The 6,915-nt window shown below is 38.2% G+C and overlaps 1 pseudogene; it reads left to right on the top strand.

Annotated features, from left to right (window-relative positions):
• Positions 1 to 1,943: 1,943 nt before the first annotated feature.
• LOC148586947 (uncharacterized) lies at positions 1,944 to 3,597 on the top strand (annotated as a pseudogene).
• Positions 3,598 to 6,915: the final 3,318 nt, after the last annotated feature.

Consider the following 6,915-nt stretch of genomic DNA (forward strand, 5'->3'; position numbering starts at 1 on the left):
AAGCGTGAGAGAATTGTTGGTGAGTTGGAGGGGACAAATGGAAAGTTGTAATGTTTTGGAAGTTTGGAGGTTGGCTCATTTATGTTTAATCTTGTATTTGGAGAGAGCGGAATGTAAAGAGCTTTGAAGATCAAGATACTTAGGTGTTAGAGCTGAAAAATACTATGTTCAAATCACTTTACACATGGATGGCGGCATTAAATAGTCTGCCATTTTCTACTTATCTTGATTTTTTGGAGTTTTGTTCTTCTTTTTTACTATAGTAGGGGGTTTCTCTTGCATACTTTTTGTGTACTAGGATTGTTGCCTTTACGCTTTTAATAAGATTGAATTACATATAAAAAAAGCAACTTGGTAGACCCAAAGTGCCATGTGGTACCAACATGACTGAAAAAATTAAGCAACAAAATTTGACAACTAAATTTAATTATTTAGTAACTAATGTGGTAATCCATATAAGTGCCATGTGGACCACCACATCAGTTTGTGAGGAACTTGTAATAAGAGCTATATTACCCTTTGCAGCACTTGTAGGGTAGAAAATATAGAGGGTCTTAATCTGAACAAGTGTTGGCTTCAGATTGTTGGATAGTGGTAGAAGGAAAAATGTACGTATAGAAGTAAATGTTTGATTAGTGGTTTTTACATGTTTTTATGTGTATGTATTCATATGCACGGGTGGGTGGGTGCACACACGGTCATGTATAGCCATGTCATTAATTGTTTACCTGTATAAATGTGGGGTTTGTGGAGATGCCTATGTGTTGATTGGAGTAAAGCATAATTATAGTAGTACTTGGATGATTAAAAGCTATGCACACGGTCATGTATAGCCATGTCATTAATGGTTTACCTGTATAAATGTGGGGTTTGTGGATATGTCTATGTGTTGATTGGAGTAAAGCATAATTATAGTAGTACTTGTTTATGGGATAGCTGATAGTGCGATCGATCGCACTCACTACAAGTAAAAACCTCTCTGGTGGTGCGATCGATGAAGCCCCTGATAATACGATCGATCGCACTCACTACAAGTAAAAACCTTTCTGGTGGTGCGATCAATCGCACTACGTGCTGAAGGCCCTGATTGTACGATCAATAGCACTCACTACAAGTGAAAACCTCTCTGGTGGTGTGATCGATCGCACTACGTGCTTAAGCCCTTCATAGTGTGATCAATCGCACTCACTACAAGTAAAATCCTTTCTGGTGGTGTGATCGATCGCACTCACTACAAGTAAAAACCTCTCTGGTGGTGCGATCGATCGCACTCACTACAAGTAAAAACCTCTCTGGTGGTGCGATCGATAGCACTACGTGCTGAAGCCCCTGATAGTGCGATCGATCGCACTCACTACAAGTAAAATCTTTCTGGTGGTGCGATCGATCGTACACGTGATCGTCTGAAAATTTGTATTCCCACTGCATCTCTCCCTTCTTCTCTTGTGGTTGCATTAAACCTCTCTTCTTCTCTTGTAACCTATTAACCCTTGCTTCTTCTCTTATTATTACTTGTTTATTAGTATTAAGTCTTATTCTTATATTAGGATTATGTTATTAATTTTCTAGTTCACATCAACTTATGTTATCAAAGTTGGTATAGTACATGATTGTATTGTCTTTTCCATTTAAGTTCAATAAGAAAGCAGCACAGTAAACTTGAAGCAAGACAACATTCTATATTAAATATCAAAGCTAACAACAATGGTAAAAAATGTAAAACTGTCATTGAGCTAAACAAGTAAATAAATTACAAATAGAAATTTGTTCTAAACTACTAACCCACTTCTAGAATATTTTGTTAGGTAACATGGCATTGAGCTAGCATCAATATTTGAGAACAGACCTCCCATTTAATTCTATTAATTCTTAAGAATCTGATCTTCTAATTGCCTTGTGTGAGTACATGTATGTAACGAATAACCTCTAATAGGGACATCAATATGGATAGGAGTTGGATGCAGGAAAGTACTCGATGTTCAGAGCGATTTCAAAAAGGTGTGGAAGAATTCATGGGAATGGCAGTTAAATCAGTTGATTCACGTGATATGACAAAGTGTCCATGCCGTGATTGTGCAAATCGATATTATTCTCATATTAGCGAGGTGAAAGGTCACTTGTATATGAATGGATTTACTCCGACATACACTCGATGGATATTTCACGAGGAAGAAAATCATTTTAGGGTAAACACTTCTACAAACATGCACACACATACAACTGAAATGATAGAGGAGGTTGATGCAGTTGAAGAATTGTTAGACGATGTATGTATGGGGACATTTGTTGATGCTAACATCGGAGAATCCTCTACTTCACAGGGCCCCACAACTGATGATCACGAACAAACAAGCTCCTTCTACCGATTTTGGGAAGATGGTTTACGAGAACTTTATCCAGGCTGCAAGAAATTTACACAAATTGCTTTTGTACTGAAGATGCTTCATATAAAGGTATTCTGCAACATAAGTAACAAGGCGTTTGATATGATGATTGACTTGATAAAGACGGCCCTCCCAGATGGAGAGACATTGCCACGCTCGTATAGAGAAGTAATACAGTTTAGGCGACACGTGGGATTCGGTTACGATAAGATACACACATGCAAGAATGGTTGTGTGCTTTTTTGGAAAGAACATGCAGACAAAGTGGTATGTCCAAAGTGCAACAATTCAAGATGGATTGATGGCAAAGGCAAAAAAAGTAATATTCCTCAAAAGGTCTTACGGTATTTTCCAATAAAATCAAGGTTACAACGGTTGTTTATGACAAAAGAAATGGCCAAGGAAATGCGGTGGCACAAAGAAGGTCGAGAAGATGATGGCAATACTCTCAGACACCTTGCCGATTCTATTGTATGGAAAGAGTTTGATAAAAGACATGAGTGGTTTGCAAGTTATTCCCGCAATGTGCGGCTTGGTTTAGCAAGTGATGGTTTCAACCCATATGGTAATATGAGTACAACATATAGCATATGGACAGTAATGTTAACGGTGTACAATTTCCCTCCGTGGATTTGTATGAAGAGTCCAAATTTGATGTTGTCCCTTATTATCCCTGGGCCTTCAGATCCCGGAAAGAATCTTGATGTAAATTTGCACCCATTGGTTGATGACTTGAAAGATTTATGAAATGAAGGCATACGCGTGTACGATGCATCAAAGAAAGAGACATTTCAATTGCATGCGACATTTCTATGGACTATAAATGATTTTTCGGCATATGGAAAATTATCTGGGTGGTCTACAAATGGGAATCTTGCATGTCCAGTATGTAATAAGGATACATCGTTCAGGTATTTGAAGTATGGGCATAAGGTGTGCTTCATGTGTCATCGTCGGTGGCTTCCTCAAGAGCATCCATGGCGCAAAAGAGGAGATTTGTTCGATGGTACAGAGGAGTATAGATTGGAACCTGAAGAATTGTCTGCAAGTCAATTGTTGAAACAGCTAAGGGATGTTGAGGGTTTTCAATTTCGAAAAACAAGCGGGAGAAAGAGAAAGCACACAGATGTTGTGTTGAATTGGAAGAACAGAAGTATTTTCTTTGAGTTCCCTTACTGGTCAAGTTTGAAAGTACGTCACAATTTAGATGTAATGCATATTGAGAAGAACATATGTGAAAGTATCTTTGGTACGTTGATGAATATTGATGGGAAGACCAAGGATGTAGCACTTCAGATTTTGAAAATCTTATTTTAGAAATATTAATTTGATGCTATGATTATATTAATATTCATATTAGGCAATGATGTTAATTCTTGGGAAATTTATGATATTACCGAGAGTGATAATTAGAGAATGGTAATTGGTGAAATAATATGATAGTAAAATGGAAGATAGAATAATCAATGCTAGGTATAATAGTAGATGGAGATTTATAGATGGATACTAGTAGATGGAGATTTATAGATAAGTACTAGTAGATGGAGATTTATAGATAAGTACTAGTAGATGGAGAATTATAGATGGAGATTAGTGGATGAAGGTTTATAGATGAAGATTGGTAGATGGAGATGGTTTTCTATAAATAGAGTCCTCACCCTTCACAAATTTCACCACTCCACTCCCTTCTCTTCCACATATTCTTCATTCTTCCGTTTTCTACTCGGTCTTTCTTCTTTCTGAAAGTGTTTACACGAAACAGAGAGAGAAAGGGCGAGACAAAGCGTTGCAAGAAAGAAGGAACACGAGAGAGAACGGACTTGAGTAATTAGTTTGAAAGATATACTAGTAGTCTTAATCAGATTGGAGCAACTAGATCATTTGACCACTTTTAGCTTCAGTCTAGAAGTAAGTAAATTCACTACCCCTTCTAAAATTACTTCATGTCATGCTATTTATTTATTCTTGTATCAAACTGTAAATGATTATTTTATTTACCTGTCATGGATATATGTTGCATGCATGAAGCATTTTTAAAAGAATTATCTAGAAAGTTTCTATTTCTTTAAACGCTTTATAAGTACAACAAGTTTATATTTGAAAATGTTTCCATTTTGAGAAAAGAAAGTTGAGAAATAATGATGATTATAAGAAAGAAGAATGATGATAAACCCTCCTACATGTTGCCCTAAGATGCATCAAAAGAAGTACAAAGAGAAGTACAAGAAATGAGTTAAATGAAATGAGGGCACATGTATGGAGGAGAGTATTTTGGCCCCAAGATAAGTAAGGATGAGAGGAGTTCGGTACCGATACTCGGATGGAGGCGAAACCACTGAAGGAGGCTATGCCAGAAGGTGGTATTCCATCAACATGACCGTTGAGTGCACCAAGAAAAGAGTTAATTGACGGTCGGGCATGGCTGAGGCCACAGTTCAGTGCCATGGTCACAAGGACCCGCAACCCTCGTACACAGGGGCAATAGTGTACATGGGCCCTAATATGAGAAAATGATAATATAATTTCAACAATGATTTACTATGATGATTTTCAATGATGATTTACTATGATGATTTTCAATGATGATATACTATGATGATTTACAATGATGATTTATAGCGATGCATTATGATGATGATTTATAAAGATGATTTATGACGATGATCTAATAATAGATATAATAGTACGTATATGCTACGGAAGATGCAACCGTACATACATGTATTATTATTATGGCTGAATGTATTTTTATTTGTAAAAACAATTATCAAAACTGAGAACAAGAAGCAAAACTATTTATGGTTGTGGATTTTACTTGCTGGGCCCCCTTTAGGCTCATTCAGTTTTATTTCTTGTTTTCAGGTAGAAAGGACGCTGGAATAGAAGGCCGGAATGGGGGCGGGAATAATTATTAACTTTCAAAGTCTTTTCATATCAATTATTGTAATAATATGATATTCCGCAACTAAAGTTTAATATTTTCTAATTTCGCTTGTAATAAAATCTCTTGAATAATGTTTTATACATTTATCGTATCCTTTAAAATTAAGTACTTTGATAGACCTTATAGATCTTTGCAAGAACTTTTGAAAGAAGAAAAGTGGCAAACTCAGCCTTAACGGGCTGGGGATGTTACAATTTTGGTATCAGAGCAAAGGTTATAAGGTTCTGGCAGACTTTTCAAAAAAAAAAAAAAAAAAAAAAAAGGGGTTAATAGGAAGCCACATTCCGGCCAAGTATAGTTAGTCGTTGTAGTCACTACTAGATAATCCATAGATTTTTCTCTAAATTGTTTAATGGTTGTTATATTATCGATTGTGAAGAATGGCGTCCCCGCCTCACAATAACCAAGATGGCAACACCGGGTTCAACAACTCCGGAGATGGAGAAAACGTTATCATCAACCATGAGTTAAGCCCTATGACAACGTTGGCAACTACTCTCATGAACCTGCTAGACGAGGCCCGACGCGGGAAAGGATCCACTAGCGAAGAACAACAAGGTTGCACGTTCGAAAAGTTTCGTCGGCAGCAACCTCCTACCTTTGAAGGAAATGTGGGTGCAGAAGTTGCAGAAAACTGGTTTCTGCAAACCGAAAGGCTGCTAAAGGTGATGGACTGCGCCGATAATAAGATGATTAGGTATGCTACTTACCTCCTAACTAATCAAGCAAATCGGTGGTGGGAAACCAAGGAGGGACAAGTACGAAGCCGATTAGGAATAAAGGAAGAGGATCCCATTCCCTGGGAAGAATTCAAGAAAGAATTTTATGAACGATTCTTTCCTCAGACAGTTCGACAAGCCAGGGCCCAGGAATTTACGGACCTAGTTCAAGGGTCAATGACGGTAGAGAAATATGCTGCCAAATTCATCGAACTATCACGATTTGCCCCTTATCTCGTGTCAACTGGAGAGCTAGAAGCGAGGAAGTTTGAAAGAGGACTGCAACCATGCATTATGAACCTTGTGGTAGGATTCCAGATTTGAAACTTATCAGACCTCATCAACAAAGCTGCGATAATCGAGCAGACCCAGAATGCAAATTTGGGGTATTCCAACCAGAATGCAGATTCGGGGTATTCCCACCAGAGGAAGAAAAATGTCCCACAATGGAACCACTCAGGAGAGCAACCCAGTAAGAAGAGATTTCACCAGACCCCACAACGAAATATTGCACCACAACAACCCCGTCAACAAGGAAATGGTGGTCACCGTGTACCATGTCAGAAATGTGGAAAGCTTCATGCCGGGAATTGTCTGTTTGGGCAACCGGTATGTTACCGATGCGGGAAATCTAGACATATCCTACGAGATTGCAAGGCCCCTCCCAACAACCTAAGCGGTCAGAAACGCCTTGAGGAACAGAAGAACCATGCAACCGCTCGGGTTTATGCTCTAACACCTGGTGATGCATCAGCGTCCAATGAAGTGGTGGCAGGTACCCTCCCTATTTCTAATGGTATAGCTTCCGTTCTTTTTGATCCTAGAGCAACGCACTCATTTGTGTCATACTCCTTTGCTAAAGCAAGTA

Source organism: Corylus avellana, chromosome 3, assembly GCF_965113065.1.
Source record: "Corylus avellana chromosome 3, dhCorAvel1.hap1.2, whole genome shotgun sequence".
NCBI lineage: Eukaryota > Viridiplantae > Streptophyta > Magnoliopsida > Fagales > Betulaceae > Corylus > Corylus avellana.